Source organism: Odocoileus virginianus, chromosome 4 (assembly GCF_023699985.2).
Source record: "Odocoileus virginianus isolate 20LAN1187 ecotype Illinois chromosome 4, Ovbor_1.2, whole genome shotgun sequence".
Classification (NCBI taxonomy): Eukaryota; Metazoa; Chordata; class Mammalia; order Artiodactyla; family Cervidae; genus Odocoileus; species Odocoileus virginianus.
The window spans coordinates 54,688,169-54,705,551 of NC_069677.1; the positions used below are offsets into that span (position 1 = coordinate 54,688,169).

Consider the following 17,383-nt stretch of genomic DNA (forward strand, 5'->3'; position numbering starts at 1 on the left):
TGTTGTCTCTAGAGACTCTAATGTAGCCTTTTCTCTAGTCTTTTCTGCTTCATATCAATGCAGAAATGAAGTGCCTCATGACCCCATTACCAGACATCAGTGAATTTATTTTCAGTGGCCATGATTGGGGTTAATTAATCCACAGCAATTTCACTGAAAAATCTCAAGTTGATAAATTTAAATAATATTTGAGACCTTTTCACTTTTATCAGACTCACACCTATTATGGACATGAAAAGGCAAGAAAATGTAGTTAACCTCTGAAGGTAAAACTGAGCTTATCTTAAATTTATCTAAATATAATCATTTATCTCCTAAAAAACTTTTGACCTATGTAGCAATTCCTGCTTCTCTTCAAACAACAGTTTACTCCCTGGCCCGTGTTAAACACAGATAATGAATGAGTCATTCATTGTGTTCCTCCACCCCATCCACACGTGCACACATCCTTGCAAATATTTGCCCACTTTGGACAACTCTTTTCCTTGACTTCCAGCATGGGTGACCTGGCCCTTTGTCAACCTCACCTCCTTAGCTTCTTGCCCTATTTCCCTCAAAGGACCAGACTCCTTTCTACTTCTCAGATATGCTGAGCTCATTCCTGTCTCTGCGCTTGCCTCTCAGTCTTCCCAGGTCACTCTTCCCAGAGTCCATGGTGCCTTGGTCTTCTCAGCTTTCAAGACTTAGCTTAAGCATTACGCTTTCAGAGAGGCCACCTCGGGAGGCCGGCTGTCTCTCTGTCCTGCTTTGCTGAATTTTCTTCATGCTGCTATCATCATCTGAAATTCCCTTTTAAAAAATTTACTTGGCTACTGGTGTACACGTTGTCTTTCTCCACTAGACTATAAGTTCAGCTCCTTGAGGGTGGAAACTTGGTCTTGTCCATCACTGTTCCCTCAGCATCTAGAACAGTGCTCAAAGCATGATGCTCGATGTATGAACACGTGAATAAACACACTTCAAAATGAAAACGGTCTTCTCCCAAGAATTAAACTCTTCTCCTCACATAACCCACTTCCTGAGAAGAACCACAAAGTCAGGGACACCAAATACCTCCTGTGGTGAGGCCCATAAAATGGGGAAAAGGGAACAATATTAAATTCATTTTTATAAATCATAGTTCATAAAATACTAATATTTTTAGTTCTTTGAAATTTTAAAATTTTAGTTCTTTGAAATTTACCCCAAATATATCTTTTTCATATAATAAACTGTTGATGGTTCAATTTTAAAGTTGCTTGTTTTACTAAGCCTTGTGCCATCACCTCACCCAGAAGTAGAGCTTTCAATTATTTTGACATCTCGGGTAATACCTTATATTTTTCATATTGTGTCTCAAAATCCATTTCTTTTAATATTTCCTCTACTAGATGGTAAGATTTCTGAGGCAGGGGTTGTACCATGTAAATCTATAAATTTCTAATAGTATCTAAACCACAGCTTTGCCTATCTTGTTTCTCAATAAATATATACTGGAAGCAATATAATATGATGATAAAGATCCAGCTTAGAGAAAAACACATCAAGATCAATTACGTTACCGTTATCAAGTTACATCTCTCTGAACCTCTCTCCCTTTTTCTCTTAAATCTGCAAAATAGTGCATATTTCACAGGATTGGTGAGGTATTAAATTACTCGTGGGAAGCCTTTGACATACAATAATATTTTTAAATAGTACTAAAAAATAGTACTAAAAAGTGACATACCATGTCACATGCAATGGTACTAAACACTGATGCCAAGAGTATAATAAAGCTATTATCATCATCATCACCACCACTATCCTTGGGGCCTAAAAGTCTCAAGAACCAAGTTGTATGTTTATAACTTTAATCTTGACATTTTGCACAGACCAAAACCCAAACCAAACCAAAGCCAAAAACAATTTTCCTAGAGCAGCTTTATAATCCACTTCGACACCAAAAATAGATCCAGAAAACATTTGCAAGACAGTATGTGAACTGTATGCATAGCCATGAAGATGGTTCGTCAGGAAAGGATTCTGGAAGGAGACTGCTCTATATCTGGCTTGAAGAAAGCAATGAACCCTGACTGCAAAATGAACATGCATGCTAAGCTGCTTCAGTCACGTGCAACTCTTTGCCACCCTATGGACTGTAGCCCACCAGGATCTTCTCTCCATGGGACTTCCCAAGCAATAGTACTGGAGTGGGTTCCTTCTGCAGGGATCTTCCAGACCTAGGGATCGAACCCACATCCCTCACGTCTTCTGCATTGGTAGGCGGGGTCTTTACTGCTGGCGCCACCTGGGAAGCCCAGAGAAGAATGGGCAGGTGTTCTCTTGGTGCTGAGGGCAGGGACAGGAAAAGTGCAGGTGCAGTGGGGTAGCAATGCACAGAACTTGCCCCCCCACATTCTAGGAGGCCAGTGGCGGCCACGGGGACTCATCTCTTTTTAGCTCAGTGGAAAAACGCCAGCACACACCGAAAAAGAGAACCTCTTGGTCCATTTGTTGTCTCCAGGGACCACCTTCTGGTTTCAGTTCCTTTCCCTCCATGCTAACAGAAGTATCCCCACCTGAAAACTGCATGACAGTTCAGAGTCCTGCCATAACCATGGCCTTCTCCAGACCACCTTGGGAGATAGCTGTCATTTTCATTAGGCCTGTTTTATTTGTACATGAGGCTTAGACATGTTGGAACATTTTGCTTAATAATTTATTTTAGCATATACTATATTCCAGGCAGTGTTTGAGATCCTGTGGATATAACAAGAACAAAACAGACCAAATCCCTGCCCTCATGGAACTTCTATTCTAATGGGAGGGATGGACAGTAAATAATTGAGTTAAAAAAAAAGACTAAAATTTTATTTGGTATTAAATATCATTGGGATACACACACATAAGTATACATATATAATATATATATATACACACACATAGACTGCTATGTATAAAACAGGGCTTCCTTGGTGGCTTAGTGGTAAAGAATCTGCCTGCCAATGCAGGAGATACGGGTTTGATCCTTGAGTCAGGAAGAACCCCTGGAGAAGGAAAGGGCAACCCATTCCCATACTCTCACCTGGGAAATCCTGTGAGCAGAGGAGCCTGGCAGGCTGCAGTCCACGGGGTCGCAAAGAGCTGGACATGACTCAGGAGCAGAGCACGCATGAGCACGTATGGATAAAACAAGTAACTAATGAGAACCTGCCGTGCAGCGCGGGAGCCCTGCTCCGCGCCCTGGGGTGACCCAGACGGGAAGGAAATCTGGAAATGAGGGGTATGTGTGTGCCTATGGCTGACTCACTTTGCTGTACAGTGGGGGAGACTGCAGCCCTGAGGGGCGACTCTACTTCAATAACATTTTTATCAAAAAGTGGAAAAAAATGTAAATGATATTAAAAGACAGAGAATGACTGGAGTAGGAACTCTACAATAAGATACGTAGCTGGTTATGGAAGACATCTTTTTGGAGGAACATTTGAGCAGAGATCTGAATAAAGAATGCTTGTGTCATAATAATATGTGTGGGAAGAGCTTGCTAAGAAAAGAGAAGGAAAAGTACGCGCAAAATTAAGATACCCTAGGAGCAAAATAATGTGTGGAGTCAGAACATAGTGAATGAAGGGAAGACAGGGAGGATTTGAGGGCGAAGATGTAGGTAGAGGACAAGAAATGAAGAATTTCAATTTTATCATGCTTAAAATAGGAAGCCACTGAAGAATTTCAAGCAGCGAGTTATATGATTTGATTTATGTTTTAAAGAGCCATGCTGGCACTGGGATGCATGAGTAGAAAAAGAGAAATGTCTTAGGAGGATACAACAAGTACAGAGACAGTGTCTCACATGATACTCAAGATGGCAGAAGGGGTGAGACTGATCAGTGTTTTGATTTATTTTGGAAAAATATATTTAATAGACTTGCTCATAACTAGGGTGTAAATGAAGTGAAGAGAAAAATTAATGATGCCTTTGACCTACATAACTAATTATAAGATGGTGCCATTTACTGAGCAAAGAAGATTGGGGATGGAGAAATGAAAAGTAGGGGATAAGTAGAACTTTTTTTCTTTTTGGACATGTTGACTTTGACATATCTGTTAACGTCTGAATGAAGAACTTTAATAACTTTGAGGTATGAATCCAGAAGTTGGCAGATGTTAAGGAGGTATGGATTTTTAAAAATTGAACTGTATGGGTTAGGTTTCTGGAGAGGAAAGACAAGTAACTTATATAAGATCCACAGTCAGTAAGTGACAATTGAAATTGAAAATGAATCTTTTGACATCGATCTACTTTCTCTTGTCACCACAAATATTAGGATGTATTCATAGTTATAAGCACTGGAGTAGAATATGGGGGAGGCCTGGGAGCAGGAACATTATAGAATAACTTATATGGAAGGGTGAGAATTTTTTCCAGTGCTTATGAACTATAAAAATTCATGGTTACTTCTTATCTTACTTTCCTTATCTAATTATTTGTTGTAAATGTGATGATATTTGCACAATTAACTTTTAAAAAATCTCTGGAATGATAAACACATAAAGTTGGCCAAGTACCACAGATATCTATCTCCTTTCTCATTTGAAATGGTCATTTTTTTGAACACCCAAGAAAGTAACTGAATTTAGACCAAATGTAGACTGCATAAAATTGAAATATAAGGGAAAAGTTCAATTAATAACTCAAACAAATATTTCTGAATTGTGTGTCATAAAATTTTAATTAGGTTGTATCAGGTTTGTTTAACAGAATTGGCCCCAAGCAAGTAGCAATTCCTCTTCATGACTTAAAAAATATTAAATAAATTAAGGGAAAAAAAACACTAAAGCAATAATAATGCAAAGGAGAAAAATCCTAAAGCCAGAAACAAATTGAAACAAATAATCTAATTGTATTTTAAATAAATATTATGATAACCTGAATAGAAAGAGAAAGAAGAGAAAGTGAGGGATGGAATGAGAGAGGAAGGAAGGAAAATGTATTCATCTAATAATTTACAACTACAGTGTTTGGTGGGGTATGAGTGTGGGGGAGAGACGTGCACACAAACTCTGCCCTCTATTTCAGTAGGTCTGCTTATTGTAGTAGTGATTTGGGTAAAACAATTTAAAGATTATTTTAGATGTAACATAGAATTGAGCAAATGAGTAAGCATATTGATAGTTAGGATCCAGGGCTCACATTGCAGAAGAAGGAGCACAAAATTATGGAATTGTGGAGGGCAAGAAAGAATCCTTTAAAAATAGATTAGAATTAGAGCTATCAGATGAACTCATGATGTCTAAAACAGAGGTGTGTCTATACAAATGTTCTTATTCATGGATGCCTATGACTTGTGAATGCATATTTGTGTGTTTATGTCTCTATGTAAGTATATGCAGTAATATATTTCTCCAGAAAGAGTCAAGAAACAAAGATATTGCAGTGGCAGTGAGTATACTAAATGTTCAAATCTTAGCTTCTAACACTATTCCCCACTAAAGGAAATGAGAAATTAATGATTTCAGGGGTGATACAGGATGGGTACTAGATCAACCTAGAACATGTTATACAAAAGGGTAAGAGAATACTTACTTGAATGATGAGGGCATGTTGCAAGACATCAGAAATCAGAAAGAGAGGGCTCCATTGGCTAAATGTGGGCCATCTGAGCACCAAAATTATTAAGGCAGCAATGAATTATAGCCTTTGAAAGTACAGAAATCCATGAGTTCACACCAGTGAGAGATAAACATAAATTAATAATCAAATAAGTGGGAGAAAAGAGAGTTCTTTTGCTTACAGTAGAATGTGCAAGACCGATGCAAATGTTTAGGAAGTGCTGAGTTGAAAAATCATCATTTGGAAACCATTTTAGTACAGACTGCATCGGATAACACTGGCTAATGCTAAACCCACACGCGGAGCCGTCCTTATAAAATGGAGAAATGAGACAACACCTTGATTAGATAGCCCAAATGAACACCCTCCTTGTGGCACAGAGGAGCACCACATGCCTCTAGATGCTGATTGCACCTGTAGGCGCCGTATTCTAGCAAAAAAATGCATGACCACAAGGAAATCATGAAAAAAATGTCAAATGTATAAAATGAGGAACTCTCTGTTGAAAAGAAAAAACAGTATGTGCATAAACTGTATTCTTTAAGATTTGCAATTCTATACAAAGAAATGTTGAAATGCTCCAAATTAAGGAAGGCTAAAGAGATACTACAACAAAATGTGATATGTGACATCAGACTGAATTCTTTACTGGAAGGAGAAATATCATAAAAGGTATTATTAGATAAGCAGTAAAATTGGAATATGGACAAATATGAGATTAAAATATTGTATCCATGTAAATTTGTGAAGCAGATAATTATATGTAACTGCTAACGAAGAAACTATTTTTAGTCATTACACAGTGAAGGAACGGGCCATGCTGTTTGTCACTTGCCCTCAAGTGGTTCAGAAAGAAAAAAATAGACATAGGAAGATGGAAAGAATGAGAACAGATTATAATCAAATGGGGTAAAATATTAAGATTAAGCCAACCTGGGTAAGGGAATAAGAGAGTTCAGTATACTGCTTTTATTTTTATAACATTTTTTGAGCTTGAAATTATTTCTAAATAAATACATTTTAAGTAAATGAAGTATAACAAGTGTATCTAGTGAGCATTTGGAAAAGTCCATTGCCATCAGATATGTGATTTTATCTTACTGAGAAAGCCGCCTAATTGCACTGAGAATGTTTTTATCTCTTCTCTAATTCAGATTTGTTCACTAGCGCAGGAAAAGATTAAATGCATCTGCTTAATTTTTTTCTTATGAAAAGTGAAACTAAATTTAACTAAGGTATACTTAAAGAAAAATTCTACCTTTTATTTTCAGAATCAGAACAAGCTAGTGATGTTTCTGAAGATCATATTACTACTTATATCAAAAAGAAGAAGTCTGAGAATGTGGTAACAACTACATACATAAAAAACTAAAAGCTTACAATTAAATATCTGTAAAGTCGAATATTTTTCTTTAAATTTGGATTTTAAAATACAAATTTAGCATTTTCCTCAATAATACTGAAACATTAAAAATTATTTCTTGTATATGCATAGAATAATGAAAAAATAAAACAAAGCAATTTGGAAAACATCAAATATAACTGCCTGATTTTAGTTCATGTAAAATAATAAAAATTATCAATGATGTCAGGTAAGTGTTGGAAATACAACAATAATGCTCAAACAACAAATAATTTGCACTTTAAAAATTTTAAAAATTAGCAGAATTTAAAATTCTTTAAAATTAAAGAATTTATTGACGTAATAGTTGACTTACAATAAATTAGTGGTGTCTTTATTTTCTACACTGCAGTGCAGACGTGTACAGTCAACTGCATTTAATATATCATTTTAAGTGGGAGTATTCAGAAATATAAAAGGACTTGCCCTTATTCTTTATATTTGCAGATATATGATTTCTTGTATGGAACTGAAATACACATTCTATCTCACAGACAGCATATACTGACTACCACAGTGCATATTTTTGGGATGCACTTATTTTCCAACTTATTAAGCACACAGTTTTATTAACAAAATAAATATGAATATACTACATGTGATGCTTATCTGGAGATCATATATGTTAAAAATAAATAGAAGATCAACAGATGTAGGTGGATACAAATTTGCTTTTAAAAGGCTGACTCACAATACCTAGATTGAGAGAATTTTTGTTTCTGAATTTAAAACATGCCATCTTCTTAGTTTGTACTTAAACCATAATCTCTTTCAGGCAACAAACTTTCTTGTGTCTATTTTTCTTTTTTTTTTTGCAAATGGGAAATGGCCCAAAGAAGGGAAAGCAAAACAAACAACAAAGAAATGTTTCTGTCCTTTTGGAAATCCAGTTATCTATATCAGAAACAGATAATGTTGTTTCAAAGTAAAATTTTTATATGAAAGATGATATATTGGTCAGGGTGGGATAGCATCTTCTGTTAGCAAGTCGTTCTCTTCTACAGGTGGGCAGTTTTGGGAAGTTCATACCCTGAAAGAGAGATATAGCCAGGGAGTTGCGAGATTAGCTGGGTCAACCCTGGGTCTCAGTCGACTGACAGGTCCTCAGCAATATCACCCACAGGTCACATAGTCAACTGTGTCTTGTTAAGACAGACATAAAATTTCACAATGCCACACAGCAGACATTCAGCTTTAACTTTTATTAGACTCAGTGAAAATTGATGCCTCAGATAGTATGTCACATGAATATAATTCTAATGAAACATAGTAAAATATGTGTCTATAGTTCAAAAGTCAAAATTTATGTTTCCCAGCAATGAATTATTTACAGTATGATATCTACTTTCACTTTAAAATTTTGGATGTGATTGTTCATTGGTCGGTTGCCAAATCATGTCCAATTCTTTGTGACTTTGGATGTGGGGGCAAAGTCTGAATGTTTTATGCAGTGATAGTGTGTGAAATAAAGAGTCTATGTAATGGAAATTCCCTGGTGGTCCAACGGCTAGGGCTCCATGTTCCCAGTGCAGGGGACCCTGAGTTCAATCCTTGGTCAGAGAATTAGATCCCACATGCCGCAACTAAAGAAAGAAGATCCCACGTGCTGAAACTAAGACCCAGCGCAATCTAAATAAATAAATACATAAATATTTTTTAAAACTTATGACAAAAAAAGCCTGTGCAATGCATCCAGCTGTTTTCCTAACAATGCCAAGAATATCCCCTTCAACTATCTGCATGACTTACGCAAACACAGCCAGAGAGGCACTATATTTTTTTCTGTAGGTATAATTTTCTCAAAGGCAGAAAATACTCTAAGCTTATTTTCCATAATCTAGGACTAGGCTGTTTGTTCAAAGACTTTAATAATTCTCAACAACAACAACATCAACACATCTGTCTTGCTAGCAAGATAGCATTTTCTCTATTTATTTAGCCTTCATTTGCATTCTGATTTACAGCAGTGATCAATTTAGAGTTTAATTTCCTTGGATTATGTTTTTTCTTTGTTGTCATCAGTTATTCAGTGTAACACCGCACTATGTATATCATACACACAGAACTTAGTAGTTCATGATGTCAAACTATCTCATACTTAAAATTCTGGACATTTAAAAATATTTCCATCATTTGTTTTGAATAGAGAAAGACATTAAAAATGATATTGTTGCAAATAACATAATGAAGTTCTATGGAAGTAGTTGTATTTAATTGATGTGTGACACATAAAGATGAAGGTGCATAATTTTAATGGTTTTCTCACAACTGTCAGCTTAATTTTAAAATGTTAATTAGTTAAGAATGCCAAACTTTAGTCAACAGCTTACTTCCGGAATTTATAACATTATCAATCTGTTTTTGCTTCTTTTTTTTTTCTCCTAATAATCAAAAGACAGCCACTCTTTTTACAGCACTTGGCATGAAAATAGTTTTTTTAAAAAAGCTTTTTTCCAGGTAATGCAGTAGAACCAGTATGACAGTACTGTTTACCAAAATAGTAAAAATTAAATCCATTAGTTGATTGAACAACGTAGACTTTCTCTTTTGGAAGCCATGCGATTATTCTAATTGAAAAAGCAAACCAAGTCAAGTAAGCGTTTGCATTATTATTTGAATATATGTGTGTGTGTGTATATATATATATATATATATATGTTATATATGTGTGTGTGTATAAGTGCATTTTTCTTTTTAAAGATGTATTGAAATAAATTGTAATGATTTTGGCCAAAGTACATAGAAACCAACTGATTTTAAAAGGAAGATTTAAAAATTGTTGTATAAAGAATACAATTGTATTAAAAACAATTAATTCATGTTAATATGTGTAAACATTACTCTAATTGGGGCAAACAATTGGAAAAAATTACATTGTATTTAGATTACTTTAGAATTTCCTAGTGAGATCAGTTTCAGCTTAGTTTGATCTCCAGTTACAAATCCAAATGGTCTTTATTTTAGTTCTTGCTCTGTTGTTAAGCATTAAACTAAACTGATCTTAAGACAAACATGAATTAGTTTTTTTAGATCATATCATAAACACTACGAATTGCTTTTCTAAAGTATTTAAATATCACTGTAATGTGATGATATGAAAAATAATACTGAAATGTCCTTTTAAAATAATACATTTTCACAGTGAGTAAACAAATGCAAGAATATCTTTTCCCCAGAAAATGTTCCACTAATAATATGCAAAATTAACAAACCAATATATGTAGGAGAATTTTAAAATGTTAAGAATTTACCGGAGCTGGGGAAGAAAAAAGTTCTCAAAATTTGTCATTAAAATAAAAATTCTTTTAGCGTAAGTTGTGTACAAACTTACGAAGAAAGAGTGTGTTTAACTTTGCAGTTAAAATAATTTAACGGTCAATGAGAACTTTTAAAATTTCCAGCTTTTTAAAGATTGTATGAAGTTGAGACATTATAAATTTACTAAGCATTTTCATTTGAAATATTGACTACTTACTTGAGAGAGATATCTGGTTTAATTTAGCTTACTTTGTAATCTGGCCAGTATTTAAATTGTTCTATAAGTAACAACCCAAATAAAATGAAAAATAATAAGTAATACTTTCTTCTTACCTCTATGTCTTATTCACAGTTGCTTGTTGGGCTGCTTAGAGAATTGAATTAAGCTAACAGTACCTCAAAGAACTGTTCTCTGCTCTGCTCTCCTCTCTAGACACGTTTTTTTTTTCTCCCCCTCTGCAAAGCGATAGTCTACTGAAAGAGGAAGTGTGAAACACCAGTCATTATGCTTTATAAATTCTACAGAGAACAGAAAATTATTCACAAAGCTTACACTTGAAATCATGGTAACAGCCTATAATTTGTGTGTACACATACAAAATTAATGTATATAGTTATGTGTGTAAGCAAATTTTAGAAAAGTTATAGAAATCTATACTTAAGTAATGTTCATTTACATGAGGAAACATCTCCTCTGTGGTTAAATGATAATCATAGAAAAACAGAAAATATTGCTCTATGTGGAAGAAACTGCCAGGCTGATAGATGAGGAATAAACTTGCTTTTTCATAAGGCTAATTAATGTGAAGTCTTTGGAGTATGACCTAAATGCTAACCTGACTACAGACATTTTGTAAAAAGAAAAAGCTTCAGTAAACGGGCATTTTCCTGGAATCTGAATAGTGGTTTTTTTAACCTAAAAGTCTTAAACTTCCTTTCCCATGAATAGTTGCCTGTTTCATATAGATAAAGCATTGCAAAACTGAAAGTGCTCCTTATTCATGAGCTCTGGTCTCTCTCAACTTCAGCCACAAGAATAAAAAACAGGTGCAGATTCTGCAATGCTGAGTATTTCACTGGTTAATTTTCTCAGAAGATAGGGCATTAATTAAAAGTACCTATGGGACAGTAGGAACAATATTTGAAAAAGGACATAAAAACAGTTGACAACACACATACTACTGCTAACTTCAAATAAAAGGAAATACTCATGTATATACTTCTCCCAGGTTACTGGGTTATAGAAGCAAATGTGTAGCTGCAATTTTTATGCGGCGGTCCTTCCCACCCTCCCTTGCTGGTTGGGGAAGAGGTAGGGGGTGGATTGCAAGAATAATTAAGTAATTATGCAAACCTCCACACATTGCAAGAACTGCTTTCCGAACTTTAGAAACTACCATGCTCTCAGGGTATCACATGCTGCTTTACTTAACCTTATTTTCAAAGAGGCAATAAAAAGTAATTAGGGGATGATTAAAAATGGAAACATTTTCCATTTCACCTAAAGTCATACTTAATGTCAATTTGCAGTAAGTGAAAATAAGTGAATAAACAACGCTAAGGAAGCTCCCTCCCCCACCCCTGCCATACTGAAATCAAACCAAATAAAAACTCCACCATAGAGTCACCAATATGAAATTTGATTAAAAAAATGAGATACTTATAGAAAAACTTTGAAGAAAAAGTTATTATTGATGTGGTTAACATTGCTTAAATACTATGGGTTTTGAGAGAATTTAAATATTACTGTATGTGAGTGTTATTATAAAACATTAAGCCCATCTGTTGCTCAAAGACCCAGGTTCACTCCTGGAAGAACAATGCTCAATATCTCCAGATGATTTTAATGTGCTAGCTCAATATTTTGTCCCTTTTACCTGGATGGTAGATGTATATCACTATTTCTCTAAAAATCCTTTCCAGGCTGGTGAATATGTTCAAGGTTCCTCCATCTCAAAAAATCTCCTCCGACTCTACTGCCCTATTATTTTTCTTTTTGAAAAAGTTGTCACCATTGACTTCTTTCAATTGTTTAAAATTTTAAATATTTAATTTTGGCTGCACTGGGTCTTTGCTGCTTTGTGCAGGCGTTCCCTAGTTACAGAGTTGGGGCTACTCTCTAGTTGCAGTCTATGGGCTTCTCATTGCAGTGACTTTCCTTGCTGCAGAGCATGGGCTCTAGGGCTCATAGGCTTCAGTCGCTGCAGCACGTGGGCTAAGAAGTTGTGGTTCACGAGCTTGGTTGCTCCACAGCATGTGAAATCTTCCTGGACCAGGGATGGAACCTGTGTCCCCTGCACTGGCAGGCAGATTCTTATCCACTGTCAGCAGGGAAGTCCTATTTTTGGCATTTTTAACAGCATATATCCCAGAGGTATTGTTTGCACGTTGTTGTAGAATCATCAGGATTCCCAGTTGGCGCTCGTGGTAAAGAATCCTCTTGTCAATGCAGGAGGCTCGATCCCTGGGTTGGGAAGAATTCCCTGAAAAAGGAAATGGCAACACACTCCAGTATTCTTGCCTGGGAAATCCCATGGACAGAGGAGCTTGGCGGGCTACAGTCCACGGGATCATGAGTTGGACATGACTTATCGACTAAACCACTACCAGCAATATTCCATTATTTGTCTATACTGTATTTTGTTTATCCAGTCCTTCTCTAATGGATATTTGGGTTACTTTCACCTCTTGGCTGTTGTGAATAATGCTGCTATGAACAGGAACATATAAATATCTGTCTCTACTTTCAATTCTTTTGTGTTCATGTATGTGTGCGCATGCTCAATAGCATCTGACTCTTTGCTATCCCATGTACAGGGGTAGCCCACCAAGGTCCCCTGTTCATAGAATTTTCCAGGCAAGAATACTGAGACTGTCTTCATTTCCTACTCTAGGGGAACTTCCCGACCCATAGATTGAACTTGAGTTTCTGATGTCCCCTGCTTTGGCAGATGGGTTCTTAACCTAGAAGTTAGGTTGCTGGATTATGTGCTTTTCTTTTTTTTAAATTTTTTAGGACCTGCCATACTGTTAAATCTTCCTATCTTCCTTATTTGTCATGCCTCTGCCTTCTGATTTCTGTCTCTACTATGTATCAAGACTCTTGACAAAGTCACAGGATGATCTTGATACCAAATCCAAATGACAGCTCAAAGCCCTGGTATTTGACCTCTTTGCAACATGTGCCACCATTGACCACTTCCTCCTCCTAGAAGTGTTCTTTCTGCTTGAGTTCTTTACTTCACCTTCTCCTGATTATGTAGCAATTGCTTCTTTGATTTTCTTGTAGGGTTCCTTTAACTGTGTTCATCCAGTAAAGGTTGGAATTTCTCAGGATTCTGTTCTGGGCCTGCCCAGATTTTTACCCACAATTTCCTTAATATACATTCATGGTTTCATACATACGTACAGGCAAATTTGTATTGCTCCCAAACCTGTCTCCAACCTAGGTATCTCCCTAAAGAAGTTTTGACCAGTGCAAAATACAAGATCATTTTTACTTGTGATCCTGAGGAAACAATTTTGCCTGGAGGCAGTCAGATCAGCCTGAATTAATTTTCACCTCTATTGTTTAACTTGGGGCATGCCAGACATTATTTCTGAGCTGTCTTTCCTCACCTATAAAGTGGGGTCTTAAATGACCTCCTTAGAAAGTTATTGAAAGGTGATTTTCTTAACATTAAAAAAATTATGAAATAAAGATTACTTAAATTCTGAACTATGTTTATAGTATAAAAAATACAGGTAAATCAAAAGACTATTCTATTTCCCTCTAACATGATTCTTCTCCCCAGAGGTAATCAATGCTATCAATTTGATACATATCTTTGCAGATCTACTTCCTGCATCATTATATATGTATATATTATATATATATATCACATATGGAATTAAATAATTTTGTGGGTTTTTAAATGGCCATAACATCATACTTTGGAGAAGGCAATGACAACCCACTCCAGTACTCTTGCCTGGAAAATCCCATGGGCAGAGGAGCCTAGTAGGCTGCAGTCCATGGGGTTGCGAAGAGTTGGACACGACTGAGCGACTTCGCTTTCACTTTTCGCTTTCACTTTTCATTTTCATGCACTGGAGAAGGAAATGGCAACCCACTCCAGTGTTCTTGCCTGGAGAATCCCAGGGACGGGGGAGCCTGGTGGGCTGCCGTCTATGGGGTCGCACAGAGTCGGACACGACTGAAGCGACTTAGCAGCAGGAGCAGCAGCAGCAACATAGTACTTATGTTTTTCACTGTGACGTTTTTTAACTTAAAAATATAACTCGGGGCTTCCCTAGTGGCTCAGTGGTAAAGGATCCACCTGCCAAAGTAGGAGACACGAGCTCGATCCCTGACCCGAGAAGATGCCACATGCTGCCGAGCAACTAAGCCCATGCGCCAAAACTGCTGTGCCTGTGCGCCGGAGCCCCGGAGCCACAGCCCTGAGCCCGCGCGCTGCAGCTGCTGAAGTCCAGGTGACCCAGAGCCCTTGATCTGTAACAAGAGGCGCCACTGCGCTGAGAAACCCACGCTGCAGCCAGAGTGGCCCCTGCTTGCCACAGCTAGAGGTGAGCCCACGCAGCAGTGAAGACACAGCACAGCCAGAAACACACACACAAATAAACCGAGTTATAAAAATGCAACTTGAAAATACAGCTTCCCCAGTTTCTCGGTTGGTAAAGAATCTGCAGTGCAGGAGACTCAGGTTTGACCCCTGGGTTGGGAAGATGCCCTGGAGGAGGGAATGGCAAGCCACTCCAGTAATCTTGCCTGGAGAATTCCATGGACGGAGGAGCTTGGGCAGGCTACAGTCCACGGGGCTGCAGAGAGTTGGACACGACTGTGCAATCAGCTGTTATTATTGTTGCAGCGGAAAAATTCTCTAAGTTATTCTTTTGAGCCGATTCACAAATATCTAACCCCCCCGGTTGATAGAATTTGTGTAAATTCTTCACAACCAAAAACAGTGTAGCTAGTCATCAGAATCATACATGCCTCTTTCCCAGGATGTGCGAGTCTCTCTTTAAGGGAGAGACGGGAAAGTAGAAGTTTGGAATGTATATACATTGGAAATATTAATCGTCACTGCCAAATTGCCCAGTCAAGAAAAGCTTTATCCATTTGAACTTCCAACATGTCCTGGTTTTTGACTCTTTTTCCAGGATTTGATATACTTCAACTTTTAAAGATTTGCCAATCTGATGGACAAGAAAATGGGGTCTTAATATTTTTAATTTGTACCCTCTGATTACTATGGAGATTGAACTTATTGTGATGTTTGTATCTCACTTTTTAATTCCCGTTTTGTAAATTATGTGTTCTTTCATTCTAGACATTTTGTTGGATAACTGTCAACTTCTTATTGATTTGTAGGCTTGAATTTATCTTGTTTCAACATATTGTCATCATTCTTCCTTTTTAATGCTCCAGTAATTGGCTATTGTAGCTTTTTGAGATGATTCTAATATTCATCGATAATATGCTTGCTTTTTGGAACAGTGAGATGACCCAGGTTTATTTTGTACATTTCCTACCACAGGTCTGAGCTTAGTCATTTCTCTAAAGGACCTGGTTCCTTTTAGTAGGACAGAGTTTTTTCAGACCACAATTTAGACCTTAATGTTGTTCATTGCTACTGGAGTTCATTGCTACTGGCATTGCAAGAGTTCGTTGCAACTCTTCTCGCAAGCATTAGAGTTGGTCAATAAAATGTTTGGTCTTTCTACATGCCAAGGAGCACACACTTGAAAGATATATTTAAATATGTATTAGAAGTTTATGAGTCAATATTGCATCATATTTTGCATTAAAAATAAGATAGGAATAATGTATCTGGTATAAGAGAATATATTTTAAAAGTAAAAATTGGACATCACTTTCTCATGAAAGGATATTTTGATAAAGGTAGTCATGTAGTAACTGTCATAGCTTGCACTTAGAATATTCAAAGTATTCTTCCAAAGAAATATCAAAAATCATGTAGATTGGAGAAATATTACACAGCTTTCATATTTTCCACTATTTTGATTCACAATTATCATGACTCTCAATCTCTCAGTTTCCTTCATTTTTTCTTGCTAGTATGCAATTACCACTTAAAAGTAAGAAAGCATCTGTGCATATATCCCCGAAAACAGATTTCAATTAGAGTAAAATAAATGTGTCCATGCTTTAAGCCACTATTTTTTTTCTTAAGACATATTTTCATGGTCACTTTAAAAGTACAGAAGTAGCAATATTTCAGTTGCTTTCTGCAGCTTTCAATGGTGAGAGAAGTACTTCTGATTCACTGATTTTTTTGAACTTATTGAAATGGCCTTAATGTTTAAGCATTCATGTAATGTTTTCTGTTTTGTGTTTGTGCAGCTAGAGAATCAAAGAGGAAAGCACTGTCTGATTATTCTCAAATACCTTTAGCTTCCAGTTCCTTATCTGAAAAAAGGAATGAGAACATCAACGTCAGTAGTGACTGAGGATTATTTGTATACTCAGGTAAGGTGAAGTGAAGTCGCTCAGTCGTGTCCGACTGTGACCCCGTGGACTGTAGCCTACCAGGATCCTCAGTCCATGGGATTTCCCAGGCAAGAATACTGGAGTGGGTTGCCATTTCCTTCTCCAGGGGATTTTCCTGACCCAAGGATCAAACCCAGGTCTCCTGCAGGCAAAGGCTTTACCCTCTAATCCACCAGTTTCCTGATAAGTATGATGCTGATATTTCCACATCTAATTTGAGAACACACAATTGGACAACAATTTTTCTTCTAATTTTTGGATGTATATTTATTTATTGGAGAACATCCCAGAAAGTTTACAAATTAAATCACATCTACTATAAAGAAAGCCGAGTGCTGAAGAATTGATGCTTTTGAACTATGGTGTTGGAGAAGACTCTTGAGAGTCCCTTGGACTGCAAGGAGATCCAACCAGTACATCCTAAAGGAAATTAGTCCTGAATATTCATTGGAAGGACTGATGCTGAAGCTGAAACTCCAATACTTTGGCCACCTGATGTAAAGAGCTGACTCATTTGAAAAGACCCTGGTTCTGGGAAAGATTGAGGGCAGGAGGAGAAGGGGATGATGGAGGATGAGATGGTTGGATGGCATCACCGACTCAGTGGACATGGGTTTGGGTGGACTCCAGGAGTTGGTGA

The 17,383-nt window shown here is 36.8% G+C and overlaps 1 protein-coding gene across 11 annotated transcripts in view; it reads right to left on the reverse strand.

The window, feature by feature from the left end:
• Positions 1 to 10,672, reverse strand: part of MBNL1 (muscleblind like splicing regulator 1) — a 210,024-nt gene extending 199,352 nt beyond the window's left edge. For 7 of the 11 annotated variants that reach the window (XM_020882161.2, XM_070466569.1, XM_070466570.1 and 4 more), the window contains exon 1: positions 10,566 to 10,672. The gene's annotated coding sequence lies outside the window, so the exon portion shown is untranslated. The remainder of the gene's footprint in view (positions 1 to 10,565) is intronic. The other 4 variants (XM_070466565.1, XM_070466564.1, XM_070466562.1 and 1 more) reach the window with 3 other exon arrangements.
• Between the last annotated feature and the right edge of the window lie 6,711 nt (positions 10,673 to 17,383).